The sequence below is a fragment of the Struthio camelus genome, chromosome 3 (assembly GCF_040807025.1).
Source record: "Struthio camelus isolate bStrCam1 chromosome 3, bStrCam1.hap1, whole genome shotgun sequence".
In the NCBI taxonomy this organism is placed as follows: Eukaryota; Metazoa; Chordata; class Aves; order Struthioniformes; family Struthionidae; genus Struthio; species Struthio camelus.
Window position 1 is genome coordinate 16682670 of NC_090944.1, and position 17171 is coordinate 16699840.

Below are 17171 nucleotides of genomic sequence, written 5' to 3' on the forward strand. Positions count from 1 at the left end.
TCTCTAGGTGCCTAGGTGGGGGCTGTTAGAGGTAGCTTCATCAGGTAGCTACAGGACCCAGGGAGCCGACTGCACGGACCAACACAGAGCGCAAAGAGGGTCTTTTCTGGCACCCACATAAACACACTCTGGACTCACACAGACATAAACAGCAGAGATGGCCTGATTCAAAGATATAAGGATTTAAACCCTGCTCCTCTTCTGCAGCTGCTCAGGTTTGCAGTCCTTTAGTGGCACATAAACACACACCATACAAGTCTGTCCAGGAACCGGTCCCAGACATTTAGTCTATCCAGTTCCCGCACTCCAGTATCTCCAGTTGCTGGCACCTGAACTGTCGTGGTCCGGAGGCTCATGGTCCTCAGACCTCGTATGCTACCTGCCAGCTCGTCCAGCCGGCAGTTCTCAAGTGTTCGAGCACGCACTCAGAATAGACAGTACTCCACTCCCACACAGAAGATGGTTAGAATTTAATAAGACTGTAGGATAGGCTGTGGTGTTCAAGGGCAGCCTCAGGAAGACAAGTGCACTGAAAAACAACTCCTTTTTGCACCTTTTTCCTCTGCTTTCCCACACTTGTTCCTCCCTGAGACACCTTGATCCCTCACTTTCCCCACCTTGGGTCCTTCCCCTAGGCATCCTTCAATAAGTTTTGCACCTTCCCACAATCCCTTTAAACTCTCTATAAATCCTATAAAAACTATAAATTCTCTTCCCTCTGCATTCCATATTCTCTTCTATATCCCTTTAGACAAACACGTGCTTTCGTTTTCAAAGTGCTCTGGGGAGAGGGTCTTGCCCTTCAGTCATTTGGGGGGTTTTCAGGCTAGGGAATAGCCAATTCAGTGTGCTATTTTTAACTGGTTAGGTTACCAGTGTTCATCTGTCTGTCACTGTTCTTCTGATCCTCATTGGGTCTATGTCTTCCCAGTGATTAGTCTTTAGTCACATAACCTAACAGGAGTAAAAGCGCCAGGGATCAAAGGCTGGAAAAACTAGTGATATAAGTCAAAACTTATCACTCACATCGTCCTCTATAATTAGTGACTAAAGACAGATGCTTCCACAGTGCAAGTCATCTCATCCTAGGATAGATATGTAAGATGATTATTTTCTGAAAGTGCCTATAAATGCAGCCAAGAGAGATGAGTAAATGAAATTAACTTTTAGGCCTCCAGAAAAAGAAATGAATCCCATTCAAGGAGTCAACTGTGCATTGGGAACTGGAACATGGAACAAATAATCTCTGTCCCTGAGTCTCATGGCAAGACAAAAAGCTCTTTGAGAACAATGGAAAAACTTTTGGGGCTTTGGGTCATGCATTGTCTTGACGACACAGAGTCAAAGAAAGAACGAAAGAAAGAGAAAATGGCTTAGATATCTGAAATCTGACAGCTGACTTGGAAGGCTTTTGGCATCTAATCAGAACATTCAGTCAGGTTTAATCAAATTCAGCTTCTTGTATCACGCAGCAACTGTATTACCTGGGAAGTACCTAAAGTCACGAAGGAATCTCCATGGTAAATCAGAATTTCTCTCCATTCCGTTACTGAATGGGAATTTCATTGAACAATGTCTAAGGTGCCCCAAGCACTGTGTGCATCTCAGCTGAGGAACCTCGGGAAGGCCTGCAGAATGCGTGAAGTTAAGAAAAGGAAATAGTTAGTCTAATTCTGTAGCCAGATGTCTTAGTCTTTTTTAAGCTGGTGAGACATTGGTGTAGGCCCTTGTGTATTTACAGCTACATATGTAAGGAAGCCTAAGCCTCTCAGACCCTCCTTCGTAGCTTTCTCCCCAAAAGGTGCAGGCTAGATTGATGCTCTTGGTCTTGAAACTCTTGTCTGAATACTTCAGCAAATAAGATGAAAAGAAGCCCTGGTCATTGTACACCGCGGATTAGATTAATATTTTCCTGTCAGCCTGTTCTTGGGATAGCAAACTTCTTTGATAAGAGGCAAGAAGGATATAGACACCTATACAGCATGCACACTTGAGAATCCTTTTCGTGTACCCTCTCACGTACACGTAAAAACGAAAATGAAACTCCTCATTGATGTAGATATGGCCTTGAAAAGGACAACAGGAGAGTGGTGAGGGGGAATGTCTCAAGACATCTCAATGTTTCCAGAAAATTAACAGAAAGGGAGATAGGCAGTGTGAAATAATAGATTCTCTAGAGGTGAAGGATTTGCAGTGGGAAAACAGAACTCTAAAATAATTTTCGGTCTGTGGAAAAAGATATCCAGTTAACCTAGGGTAACTTCCTTTGCTATACTTAAATTTTCCCCATCTATTAAAGCATCTATAATAAAATCATGTAAAGATAATATAGAAGAATATCCAAAAAGATGTAAGATTTACTTTTTAAACTCTAATGATGAAAAATTGGCTGATTTATTTCTTTTACTGGCATGTTGATAGGAATATCAGATTCCAGTAACGAACTGGTTAATAATATCAGAAATAAAGTGGCAGAGAAGTGGAAATAATGAACCTGGTTAAGATTCTGTTGCTTCTCACAGGGGAAAAAATGGCTTTATTGTGATTCAAGCAGGGCAGCCAGATTTCAAGTATTTGATGCTAGCAGGTAATGGGAAATTACCCAGGTTTTTCTCGTATTTCTGCTCCAGCATCTTAACTTGAGCACCCTACATCATTCTATTTCATGGGCTCTGACACTTAGTAAATGGGTTTAAAAACTTTTAAAAAGAAGGAAAAAATACATAAAGTCCTTTTGTTTTGAGCAATTATAATCACAATTTTCAGAAAACAGCATCCATATCCTGGGCTGATGGTGTGCTACAATGGCGTGTCACATCTGGATATATCAACCATATAATATCATTTGACTGGCTGCAGCATTGCCAATTCGAGGAAAGGCACCTTTAACTGAGGCAGCATTTCTAAACACAGTTCTGCTTCCAAACTATAGCATGAACTTGTCTACATTGAGGACCCTGTTACTCCTCTGGCTCGAGGAGGGGGAACAAATTCAGGCTTCATTAAGGAAATCCATACAGCTACTGGGACACGTAGGATCAGAGCCTAGATGGATGTACTTGAGCTACATTTAATCAAGCTTTCCTGTGTAAAGCCCCTGGAATGAATATATAAACATAGTCAGGTTTGGGCAGCACTTTTGAGGTCCCTGGTACGGCTATGAAAAATATCTATACCTAAACCTACTTTGGACCATAATGGAATTTCTCCTCCATTCCGTGCATGAGGGTTAAATATTTATGCCTCTTTACTGGAAAATCGGTCTAATCTTCTGATTAGTCATATCACTGATGCTGCTTCCTATATTTATCATGCCCACTTTCTCTAGCACACTTTTTGCTGCACATTGGCAGCCTGGATTTGCTTGAAGGTGATGTAATGACTGTGTATAAGAGCTCCATTCCTAGGCAGAACCAGACAAATATTCTTATAAACTGCAGAGATCACAAAGAGGTCTTTCAAAGGGAAAGCTTTAAATTTTGTTTACTTTTATTTGTGGAGTCTACACAACATAAGAAGTTCTGGGTGGAGGTTTTGTGCCACTAGCCACAATGGTGGTTCCCAATGCCATGAAAACTTTATGGCAAAATTCTATCTATAAACCCTTGTTGAAGTAGCATTTAGGCAATGAAGAAGTATTTTCAAGACAGATGCTTCCAAGTAGTCATATAGTTTGAGAATTTCAGAAGCACATCCTCTATTATTCCCCTATGTGAAAACCTGTTGAACTAGTCCAGCAAGCAGAATGAAACAGTGTGATTTAAGTGACCGAGACAAATAGCTAAAAGTAAACAGCTATGTTGAAAAGTCCACACTAATCCAGATGGTGACAGATAAACTAGACCATTTGGTGTATGATGAATAAAGTCTGTATTCTATTTCTTAATAAATATAATGAAAATACAGGAAAGGTTGATATTCACTTAGGGATAGGATTCATCTGACCTTACTTTATGTACCCACAGTGCTGATGTCTACAACTGAATGGCTGTCTAAACTCCTAGAGCTGATGGAGAGAGATAAACGCTTGTAGAGCTTTCTTCATTTGATCTGCTTGCGTACGTTAGGACGAAATTTATTGAGCTCTAGAAGTGGCAATTTCTTTCCATCAACTGTAAAGGGAGCATAGACATTGGCTTCATCGATGCAAATATCTGCACTGTAAGCATCAGAATTTAGCCAGATAAAACATTTTGGAGGTGTCTTTATGAATTTAATTCTTCCTCAGCTTTTCTGACATAGGCTTATGTTCACTGCATTGACACAAATATAACAGAATTTTCTTTCCAAAGAGAGGTATCCATGGCAGTACATAAGAATCAAGTTGAGCAGCACTTAAAGGGGAATATTTTGCACTCTTAACCATGCCACAGTTTCTTCTGATTCAGAGACATCTAAATCACAGGAAATTGCTGTAGTTTTTGACCTTCAGCTCTCCTAATCGTTATTACTAACAAATCAGATAGTTGTGGTAAGACAGAAACTAAAAGTATGTGTAATGTATTCCCAATCAGATTTGGAAATCTTGACATTTAAGGAAATTGCATTTCATTTTCATGCCACTATTTTAAAAATGCAGGTGAAATTTCTCTGTTTTATTTTTAAATCAGAAGGCAAGACCTTGAAAATGTGTTCCAAACAAGGTTAGTGTTGCATCTAAATATGTAAAATAGCTAAAACCAATACGCCATCAGACAGCAAAAAAGTGGGATTCAAAGCTGAGCCCTTGAAAATTAGTAAAAGCCTGTGTTATTATTTCTAGATAAACCTTATTTTGACCAGCCTGTATACATGCATTATAATAGCATCTTTAGTTACACCAGCACATTTTTTACTTCTTTGTAGGATTTCATCCCTTCTCCCTCATACATTGCATAGAATAGATATTGTGCTGTGCCATGTATTGTTTCACAGGCGTTCATAAATCTGCTATTTACTAAATTTCAAGGACTGGCTTGGGAACTGTTAGGGCATCCTGAGTATCTAGTAATACTTTTAAAAAATCCTGTAAATTTTACTTACTAGTGACCAGGACTCTCAAGTTTCCTTACTGACAGTTTGAGTATGGAATGCTTAACACTCTTCTCCTCTGCTAGGCTTATGCCATATATACTTACGCCTAAAAGGACTGTCTGTAGTCATCATCATAACAAAGCTCCTCAAAGATATTTTGATATTTGCTGGAGTCCTTAGCTTTAAACGTTTGACTGAAGACATGGCATTTCCAGGACTTCACCGATGGGTGTAGATTATGGCACAGGCTTATTGCTGTTCAGAAAATGAGGTGAGTCTTGCTCTGTTCCTTCAAATCAGCCCAGCCAAGCTAAAATGCGGGAGCTTACTTCTGCCCATATGACGAGTAGAGGTGGCTAATAGGAAGGTGACAATTATTGCTACCTTATGGAGAGATATTTTATTTTAATGCTTATAATGTGACCAGATGCCACAGTATAAATAACACAATGAACAAACAGCTGTAACAGCACTAATGACCTTGTGAAACAGTTTTCAAAATGCAGAGAATTTAAGCTTGCTTTTAATCAGGCTTTTTAGGAAGTTGCTCTTACCTTCACTGCGCGAGGGAAGGGAGAATGTGTTCTTTATAGGCACCAGAACCTCATGGGATGTCAAAAATTACGCCTAATGGAGCTGTCAGGAAATCTTCATATTTAGACAAGAATCTGATAGAGTTTTGGCTTTTTGCCAATTCTTATGAATCCTATCATTTAGAAGGTGAGAAGTATATATTTTCGTCTTTCAGTCCAAAACTTTCCTTCTTCTTGATCGTGAATAACCCCTTACATTTTAGCTCAATTGGAGAAAAAAACAAAAAACGAAAAAGCAAAACACAAACAGTCTAACACGGGACCAAAACTTTCAGAAGTTTTCATGAAATAATACAAATGTAAAACTCTTGTTATCTGCCAAGCTCTATGTGAGAGGCACAGCAGAAAAAAAGTGTGTCATGCACTTTTAATTTCCAGCATGTTGCAGATATGGTTGATATTTTCCTATTGTTTGGCCCTCACCCATTCACCGCAGCCTTAAAGGAAAAGAAATATTGCCAACACATTGCATATTGAGGGGCGGCAGGAGCACCCCGGGCCTCCTTGCAGCCGTATTGCTGAAGGTTACTGTTAATTGTCAGTCTGTTAACCCGCTTGCGGTTCTTAGAGATGTCTGATGGCTGGAGCGCTATCATGCAAATATGAATAGCAGAGGGATACGTTGGCTTGATAACGTAAGGACAGGATGCCTCCTTGTGCAGTTTGCGAAGTCAAGGCATTTTCACTGGGAGTGGGCGTAAAGACATCCTGCCATTATGATTGATTGTATTCACCGAGCATGTCTGACCTTGTCTCATTACCGCAGGATCCGTCCTGCCCGCCGAGCTGCTCACTTCCGCTGGCCGGCTCCTTCCTCCCTTAATGAGATTCAAGTCTGTTGCAGGTACGTTCAAGCAGTTTGAAACACCGCTATTCTCCTTTCCACTTAGGCGGCGGGGACAGCAGTTTATGTGGGGGCATAGCAGTGCCGAACAGTGCTGAAAGACAGTGCTCTACCTCTGCCTCCCCTTGGGGGAAAGAGAAGAAAACCACTGTAAGCACCAGTACCTTCACACCCCTGGTGCTCATGTTTCAGCCTCCAGCGTTGCCTCATAGTCATTATGTAAAGAGCATGGATTTGGGATGGGCATTACACGAACCTTTTCTATTTCCAAAAAGATGTAAAGAAAGCACTTACTTAATTTAAATCTTTGCACACTTAGAAGCTACGTGACACATACAGAGCTACTTGCAGCAATTGCTGGAAAGTAATTTATATTTGTGTTTGTAAGGGGCCTTACAATCTCTTCATTGATTTTCTTTGTGTGAATGATATGCGCCTACTATTGATTCAGTTTCATAAAAATATATTTTCATGCAAAAAGATGGGATGACTGCATGCCACCTAATTACCCCTCAGAAAAGACTTAGACTTACAGTCCTGTCACTATCACAGGCTCCTTTCCAGCTATGAAATGCAGCATAACTAGAATCAGAAAATAGGACAGAACAATAGGACGACACCTGATAGAAAAGAGGATTAAGGTCAGTCTGATTCAAGACTTTAGTTGGTCTAGGCTATTTAAATCTTTGAATAGGAAATATACCTGTTTGAACTTTTTGCTATTTATAAAATGGCTTACGGTAGGTTTTGTTCCTATCAGTAAAATTGAACAGTACTTTGCCCTCAGTTATTCTTCCTTGCTGACCACACAATCCCAGAGGAAGAAATTTTACAGTACTTTACTCAGCCTGACTCACTGAACGATCCTGTGAAGACTGTTTGTTATATGCGGTGCTACTGGTGAATGTAGTATAGGAAAGTGGAATGAGACCACTGCTGAAATAGCTGAAAGGCTCTTTATGGACAAAAGGGAAACTAGGACCTAGTATTAACTACTGCCATTCCTCTTGCCAGCAGCAGAGGTAATACAAAAACAAACTAAATTTGGGAGCTATTGCCTTAAGGTATCCAGAAATAAGATTTGTTAAGCATGTTCTCTTCTGATGCTTCATTATACACAAGCAATTTAAATTTCCACTATTCTTTTTCTCTATACAATGCTAGACTCTGATCTTTCTCTACTGTGTGCAGTTGGTATCCTTTCCTTGATAAAGAGGCTTGTGGTATAACTCTGTTTTTAATAAATTTGCATTCTTTATTACTCATGATTGGTAATTATACTTTTGCTATTATAGAGGAGTTCTGTCATCTTTCAAACATTATCTCATTGGGTTCTAGCAAATGCTTTTAGGCATACTGTGACTTCCAGGCTTCTGTTACCTAATCTGTCTTCCTGGTTAGTTTTTAAGCAAGTATTGCTCCTTTTTTTTTTTTTTTTTCCTATATTTCTAGAATGGGGAGGTATTTGAGATTGCACATCCTCCAGGTAAGATAGCAAATCTAGCTATTGACTACTTCTTAATGACTGAGTTTTCTTTGGGCATAGCTTTTCTGTGACTCCTAGCTGCAACCTCATATCACATTTTTTGTCATGTGAACGACTCTTTTGTGTACAATTAAGAAACAAGGGAGATACAGGCAACCGTAGATAAGCGTGCAGGCTACTGCAGGCCTCTCTGAAGGGAACTAGTCACTCACATACTATTTGGAGTCGTTCATACAGTCTGCAGCTGCATGTTTTTGCAGGTTAATACTGTTGCAAGACCTTCTGTGAGTAATGGCCGTAAATAGATTGTCGGTAAAAGGAACTGAACATAGCTACTGTTGGTCCGAGAGAAATAACCATTATAATTGGTGCTTTCGAGTCTGTACAACCCTGGGGAGCCAAGGACTTTCTTCTCAAAAGAATTTTGTAACAATTACACCCGGGGGCTGTGTGTATGTCATGACATAAAACAGTCTGAATTAATTATTTAGTATGGTGCAGCCCACTTTGACTTATAAGCTATAAAAAGCCCGCCTGAGAGAGAATTAATTATTGCTGGAAATAACATATAATTACAATGTTGCAGGGAAAAGATAAGAATTAATGTGCCAGGTGTAAGTAGATTAGACCAGCTTGGCAGAAATGAGCAACTAAAAAAGAATTTATAGATGAAAGCTTACAGCCATTGCACCCATAGTGACTGGAAAGCATTACCATGTGAAGACTGCTCAGTAGCTTATGTGAAATGAGATATTGGCTTTAGACTCATTCCTCGCAGACAGGTCTCTATGTCACAAATCCGACACCAAAATGGAATGAATTGAGCGTCTCGTCAGGGAAGCTAGGAAAGAAAAAGCTCAGAAGCTGAACTAAACTTATTTCTCTTCTTGAAATGATCTCCATGGGTGGGAGTTGAGGCGCCTTGTGGTGGAGAAAGGGGCTTTGTGGGGAAGTACATTTCACTTGCTTCTGCCTTTGTCCAGCAGCGCAGGACTCCAAACTCCAGAGCTGGGAGATGGCCTCTTTTTATGAGCACTCCTAGAAAAAAGAATGGACACCTACTGTTTTATCCATAGCATTACAAATAAGAGGGGAACGAGGAGAAAAGGAAAGAGAGGTAACATCTATTTGTAGGGAGAGAATTTCATTATCCTCAAGTGGAGACATTTACTTTTCTGCTGTTCAGTCAACTATTTGATAAAAGCTTTCTAGGGGGAAAAAAAATCCTTTGGCCCATTTGCTCTTTTTTAGGCAAAAGCCTTTCTTAAAAAATATGGACTAAATTAATGTTGATACATATCTAAGATATCACTATGCCAGAGCAGAGGGGTTTCACCCGTATACCTGGGAGGTCATTTTAGCTTTACACCTTGTTAGAAGCAACAAAGGCGCAAAGAAAGATGGAGGAAATGCCTTTTCTTCAGTCTTTCTTTATACTTTAGTCCCTCCTGTCATACACTACCTAATCCTATCCCCTCTTAGTGAGGTTTTCATATGGCTTAACACCATTCCTAAACAATTCATTTTCTTGTTTTAGAAAGGAATATTTCTATTATTCCTTTCATGCAGGAGAAGCGGCTGTCACAAGGATCACGTATAAACATTATGTTTACATGGTTCCAAGGCCGGCTTGAGAGAGGTGATCTTAACTCACTGTATGGAGTCTAATCAGGAACACCAAAAACCTGACTGAGCATGGAAAAAGACTGCTCAACTGGTGCCCGTCTACATTAGAGTACAAGTTGGCATGATGAAAAGGTTTGCTGATGACTCAGAGCTACAAGAAACCACAGCTCTGAAGAATTTAAAGAACCATTGTGAAAGAACAAAGAAGATTGACCCAAGATAAATAGTCTACGCAACAGTATGGGAGAAATGAATGACTCACTGAAGTGCGATAAATGTCCTTCTAAGCACACCTGATTCCATCTGATGGATACAGAAATTGGGCAGAAGTGTACCTAATGTGTGTTTTCAAATTGTTCAATTATTGCAGAAGAGGCAGTAGGCTTTGCACCTGGGTTCGTCCCCAGGAAGAGATGAAATTGGAGAGCTTAGCCTTTCCACATTTTCTTCCCTTGCTTGTCTGCAGCACTGACTTTTTTGTTGTAATAGTGCAATACCAGGCACACAGTAAACTTAGCAGCTGATCACACCTACTCCAGTTGCTTACCAGTTGCCATGTTCTTAGTCCTGTCTTAGGACTGAGGATGAGAAAGCAAAGAAGCTTCAAGAAATGCATTACTGGCATATGCTCAGGATAAATCCCTATGTCATTTTTACTATTGTTTATAGGTTTTAGACAAACCTGAAGCTTAACCTTACTTAGTCAATAAACTTTTTTGGTTCACAATTTCCTTGGCATATTACCAGAACAAGTTTATCAAAATTTTAGATGCTATTTTAACTGCCCATGTCACTCTTGATAGTGGCTTCATCCCCTCCCTTCAAAGCCACATATGAGTAGTTGAGATAACACTGAAGCAGTCCTAGACTATACTTTACAAAGTCTGATGGACTTTAATTTCGTTTATGTGGAAACTAAAAGTTAGATATTCAAGAACATGGTTTATTTGAATGAAATGTACGGGTTTTTTTTTTTTTTTAAGTTTTAATGAAAAGACAGGCTGACCTTGTGGTTTAGACTACCATTCCCTGGAATTTTGGGAATATAAACCTGAAATCAGTTAATCTTATGATGATGTGAACTTATGTGTAGAGGACCTCTGGAAATTTGCTTACTGTGGCTTAATGGTTAAATAACCAAAATGTTAATATAAAGATCTAATTTTTGGTTGATTGCCTAACAGAAATTGCTTTATATAACGCATATTACACGTAAATCGATCTATTGTTTTGATTCTAACTGTACTGGGCCATGTGTAATTATGATTGATTCTTGAGAGTATTCACATAATGGAGAGCTTAGTATAGCCATATAATCAATGCAGAATAAAGCTTTGTCAATGTTATTTGAGACCTCACACTTAAAATCACAAAAATGTCTTGAACAGAGAAATTAAGATTTCAGTGTCCACATTAACATTTCCTGATTGCTGTTGTGTTGGTATTTATTTTATATCAAAAACAGACAAGATTATAAATAACGATTAAAAATATATATATTTGTGCCCACATTCACACAGTAGTCAGCGGCGTAATTGCTGCTCACATGAAGATAATTGAGTTAGTTGTGAAGTAACTAGTTTGCAACACCACTGGTCAACCTCTGATGGAAAAATATATCTGCAGACAAGGATCCAGTATCCTTATGCAGGATCACAGCTGGTCTTACGCTACACCGCCATTTAAGACCCTGTTGCTGTGTGGTAAATCCCTTGGTTGACTCAGGTATTCCTCCATTGACATTGAGTATATAGATTGGCATGCAGGCTGCATCTGTACGAATACATGAAAGACTACCAGGGCCTGTGGCCGGGGCCAGGGTTTGGAATTTAATTGCCTGCACTGTTCAAAGAATACAGTAGTCCCTGACATGCTTTTGGTTTGTACAACTAGCATTTTTCCAAGCAGTCCCTAGGGATAGTGTGGGAGTCTGCAGGGGCCAGGGATGATTTCCATTAGGCATTTTTCATGTGGCTTTTCTGTTTTGCAGGCTAGGAGAGTTAGTAATATGGATGTGAGTCATTCTATGGCAGGTGGCCTCAATGCCACAAAAATGGCCCTGGAACACTTGCTATTATTAGTTCAGGTGTAGTTGTAGAACACTAAAAAATGGCCAGTTTGGCTCTCCCAGCTTTATGTCTTGTGTTGTTTGGGTTTCAATCTTGCATCTGTAAATGTTTTGTGAAGACAGGGTGTTTTGTCTCCTCTCTACTTTTCTATTCAAAAGAGAAATAATTTAAAAAAAAATCAGAGAGGAAAGTGTAGAGAAGGTCCTTTGTCTAAACGTGTTTCGCTGCAGTAAGAACATAGGACAGGAAGGGTCTTTTTGATCATCAGTTCCAGCCCTCTACTGCCACCGGCACAGATGTACAATCCCTCCCATAAGCTGACCAAGCTCCGATGATTGCAGTTAGTCTCTGAAGTCCCCAGCTCACTGAGGTGAGTAGGTCAGCTTCCTGTCTTATCACTGTCCACACGTGACAAGACTGTTTTCTGAAGGTTTTCAGCATAAAGAAAGAAGGGGAGGAGAGAGGGAAAGAAAACATTTTAAAATGAAAAATTGATTTTGCAGATTAGCACGCTTATGGAAAGACACTGGCAGGACAGAACTCATGCATTCTTCTGCAACCATAATCCTTTGTTACTAATCATATCAGGGGATGAATTTTGTAACATATACTTTAGTGAATCATAATGCATTTTTTCACATAAATTGTCCAGGCAAAAGAATGGAAAGTATCTGCTCCTGTGAAAACATACATCACTTTTAAACCCTCTAATGATAGTCAAATGGGAGTTTCAGAGGCCTTTATTTTAGAGCTTAAAAATCTGACTGAGAACAGATATAGATGGGTACTTGTGCCATGAATTTGTATTGTTAATAAATAGGCATATTTAGAATGCAGCTGTGACCATCAGATCAGGACTTATAAATGTTATAATATTTAAATGCTGTATAGTACTTTTAAATGCAGTATGATAAGAGATTAAAAAAAAAGGGAACCGGGATAGTATTCGAGGAGAATATAATGGGATCACTCTGCTCTTACTCTTCCCTCGGCTTCTGCTTACTGCTTCTGTGGGAGACACGATACTGGGCTGCACAGACTTTGGGCTTGAACAAGTGAAACTCTTATGTTCTTCCTTTCATTAAATTATGCTAAAACTCTAATCATATTCTCACTGCACAGTGACATTTTTTTCATTTATTACTTAATTTGTAGTTGCTTCCAAATTTAGAAAATATTTATTACTCTCCTAGTCTGCAAACCAAATGAAGATGTCATGGTGCTCTGTTCAGTTTGAAATTAAGAAATCTAAACTTAGGTATATAGTTCAAATGTCTACTGTTGCACTAGGTGTTTATGATCCTGCTACAATCAATGAAGACCTAGTCAATACAGCCCATAGAATCTCTTCAGCTCTCTGGTCTTCATAGATTGCATTGATTACATCTCCATTAACTATAATAGGAGCTTATATAATGATGGCTTGATTCAGTTTTCTAAACATAGGTGTCTAATACCATTTAAGATACAGTAATGTATCCCCTGGCAGCTAAGTTCCAAAGGATGAAGGTCTCCTCCAGCAGGCCTGTTGTCATATCTACAAGCTGATTTGTGGGTGCCTTAGATAAACTAGAGGGTCTGAAAAGACAGTGCATGCCTGTGTTCAGGCAATAGAACTGAGCCCACGGTGCAAGGGTAGACACCCAAATTTAGTATTTTACTGACAATCTCACCACAGATGTTATTGCCTATAGGTTAGTATTACTGCTTACAATTCAGCAGAATACCTTAATGTGAAATAGGCACTGAAAAAAAAAAAATACCAGTCCTTCTTGGGTGCTGAATGAAATCAGAGATTTCATTTTCTCAGCTGAGGGTCTGCTGTTGTGTCATGGCAGCGGAGTGATAATAAACGTAACTGAAAAATGAGGGCTAAGAAGGACTTGGTGCATATGTTTTCTTGCTGCTTCATTTAACTGTTTAGTTTTTCATGTATTATGTTTGCCTGGGAGGTTTAGCTAACAGGGAAAGCAAGGATTCTCATACTTTTAGATTTTCCCCAAGCATTAGACCCAGGAGCTTTTTCAGTAAATGGCTTCAGGACATGTTCAAGACCATAATAATTTGCATACCACCCTTCAGCAGAAGCCAGCCTAAAGCTGACAGTGCTGACAACAAGCCCAGTATTCAAATATAAGTGAAAATCCAATAATACCAACCTCAGTATCCAAGAAATGTGAATCAGAAACCCGAGAATCATATTACAAAATCAAGTACCATATTACTTGTCATCTTGTTCCTGCATTTGCACTGCACACCTGTGTCACATTTGCAAGCTTCTCTGCAGCCAGAATAGAAACTTAAACATAGGGACACAGACCATAGAAAGGAAACTGAGATCCCACATAACTGGTTTCTATAGGAATGCAGGATTAAAGAAAAAAAAATAATTACTATGAATCTTACATTAAATTTATGAGACCTAGTGAAACCTCTGGTTGCCCAGCTCTGTCCTGGGGAATACAAATGATTTCTCACTCCACTTGAAACCTCTGCGGCTGACTTCAGTGGCCCAGCTAAGGAATTTCTGTATTTAAGCATAGTATGCCTGTCATAGATTTTGTTTCTCAATAGAGGAATGTAGAGACTCAAACAAAAATTTTCCCTTTAAAGCCAAGGAAGTTCATGAGAATACAACTCCGCTCATGAGGGGGACTTTAAGACCAAAACCTGAAGGATTCAGAAATAGAACAGTTTTTGGTTTCTATTGCCATTGAAAATGTGCCTACTTTTCAGACTGTTGCTAACAGAGACTGAGAAAGCCTTTCTAAACTTTTTTAATGCATCTAAGCCCAGAGAATTTTCCCTAAGGGAAGGGACAGTTAGTGTTTGGGGAGATGAGTTGCACAGTGAAATCTTTAGTTTCTCTTCCTGTTAGTCTCACTCCGGAGCATATAGACATAGCTGTGAAACCAGATAGCACCTTCCCAGAATTATGGTCAGCAAATTATATAGCAGGACTTCAGAAAGACCGCCAGACTATCAGGAGCTCGTCCAGTCATGCTGTCGGAAGGCTTTGCAGAGGTTTCTGTCTACACTGCATGGCCCTGATGCCACATTGTGATTCAAACAGATACAGCTTTCTCTCCCTGAAGCTCCAGCGTTGCCTCTTCATTCACCCGAGTACTCACAAGCCTCAGTTCCTCACAGCACCTCTGGAAAGTAGAATGCATTATTTCTGTTTTACAAGGAAATGCTGATATTTCTGAAGAAAAATAGATTACGTGATTTCCCCACCTCAGAGTGGGAACATTCTGCCAAACTAAGGATTGAATCTAGGTCTTTGGATTTCTAAGTCTGTTGCTCTTTTCCAAATCACCCATTTTACTTCTATGGGGCTAGTGCATTCTCTAGTGCATCTTACTGCTGGAGCGGGGGCAGGGAGGAAGGTATCTTCATATATGGCAATGGCCTGTTAGCCTCAAGATAAGAAGAGAGGCCATAAGAGCAGCAGTTTTAGAAAGGATATGGGTTTAGTTACCTGAAAAGTAGAAGAGATTGCACCAATGTTCAAAAGCCAAGAGGTTTGTTGCTTTCACAGCAGCCAAAATGTTGAGATTTTCTTTTTCATACACACACACACATATACATATCTTTCTGTAAATCTGAAAAAAATGACCTTTTAGTCCAAATAAAAAAGTGGAAAATTTCCACCTCAAAGATTATTTGCCTTAGAAATGTCTGGTTCTCCATAAGGCCCTTTAAATGAACGTGATTCCTTAACAAGAACTAAAAGGCAATAGCAGTGGTACTAGACTCCTTGAGAGCTGATCCGATGTTATTATAGAGAGACATGAGTCCTCCATCTCTGCTCCTTCGAGATGCAGAATCAGACTAATAAGGTTGAGTCCTTATAATAATATTCCTCTTGATATTGAATGATTGAGTCCTTATAATAATATTCCTCTTGATATTGAATGATTACAGTATTTCAGAGTTACTATCCTGAAGGTGGTAACAAACTTACCTGTCGAGCGGTTAAATAAAAATAAGGAAATAGCTGCACAGTGGGGACAATTCAGCAAAATCTCTGTCCCTGATGATATCCATGGACCGTTGCTTCCACAAAGAAGCCAGGATCCTGATAAAAGACAGCCAGGGACCAGTTTCCCTTGAGACACATTTCCATTTACCTCATGGTAGTTAAAGACTGAGAACTGATAGATGAGGATTTAAATTCCTATCAAAACGTGCATTTACAGTTTTAATAACTCCTAAGAAAAATCTGAGTTACAATAGGAGAGCAATTAATACATATTTCTACCCATTCACAGGCATGAATTCAAGCTTTGCTCCAGGTTTATACAAAGAACCATCTTTAATCAGTTCAGTTAAAAATATGTAGCCGATAATTCAGAAGTGGGAAAAAAAGGTATCTAGCTTGTCACATCACTTTCTTGGCTATAAGGACTGGCATACCCTAAGCATCCTAGGTCCACTGTACTGCTCAGTGCAGGGCAGACTTTTGACTGTAACTCCGGGCATTCTTATTTTTCTAGATAAAATGCCTGTTCCTGCTAAGCTCTTCATCTCAATGTGGATATGGCCAGTTTAGCAATGTACTTATAAAGAAATGACAGTGGTATAGACAGGAGGATTTGATGTCTTCATCAACAGTAGACATAATATTTCTGGCAGCTGCTGATCAATGTGGGTTTGTGATGGAAAATGCATGAAAAGGATTGTGGCAAGTAATGGCTACAAATTCTTTCGTGGATTTAGAACCACAGGCCAGGAGAGATTCAAGGTAGGTCATGTTAATAGAAAACGAGGCATGATCAGAACAGATGGGTAGTTACAGCTACTCCTTTCAGAAACTACTGTGGATGCATTCATTCTTTTAACCAGTTTGGCAAACACTCACACTGCATGTAATGTTGTAAAATGAGCTTTTCCATTATAACAGAAGGAATAATGTTAACGTTAGTTTGAATCTCCTTCCTCAGGCTGCAGCCCCAGTGATTTTTTTCTAAGAGGTAGTTGAGAGGGTGACTCTGAAACTCTTGTATCAGTGAGGTAGAAGGGCAGGTCTGTTTCCATGAGTTCACAGATCCCAGCTGATGCTTTCCCAGAAAGACCACATCCTAGAGAAAGGTGAGGGGGTCTGTGATTAAACAGTCCTGGCTTTCCACTAGCAGGACTTCAGCTCTGCTGTGGATAAATTGAGACTTCACCACTTCTTATGAGATGCTTGCCTGGGATCTGTGTGGGAACGTGACTGGGGGATGAATCCTTTCAGAAACGCTGTGAGCTTAACTGGTTTAAAGCTGAATTATCTCCCTGAATTTGTGCTGCGGTATGTTATAAACCTACTCATCTGGAAATCTTACAATTGGATAAAATAACACACAAATTCTTTTGTACAACACAGAGAATAAGGTGCAGTTAAATGGTGGTAATAAATAAAAAGCTGTGGCTGAGCCAACAGAGCAAACTAGTAAGTCTTAACCTGGCCATATTTTCTAATCACTGGGCCATATATGTTTTTACTTTTCTGCATGCCTGTGTGACCTGGTTTTCAACTGAGCATTTCAGCATTT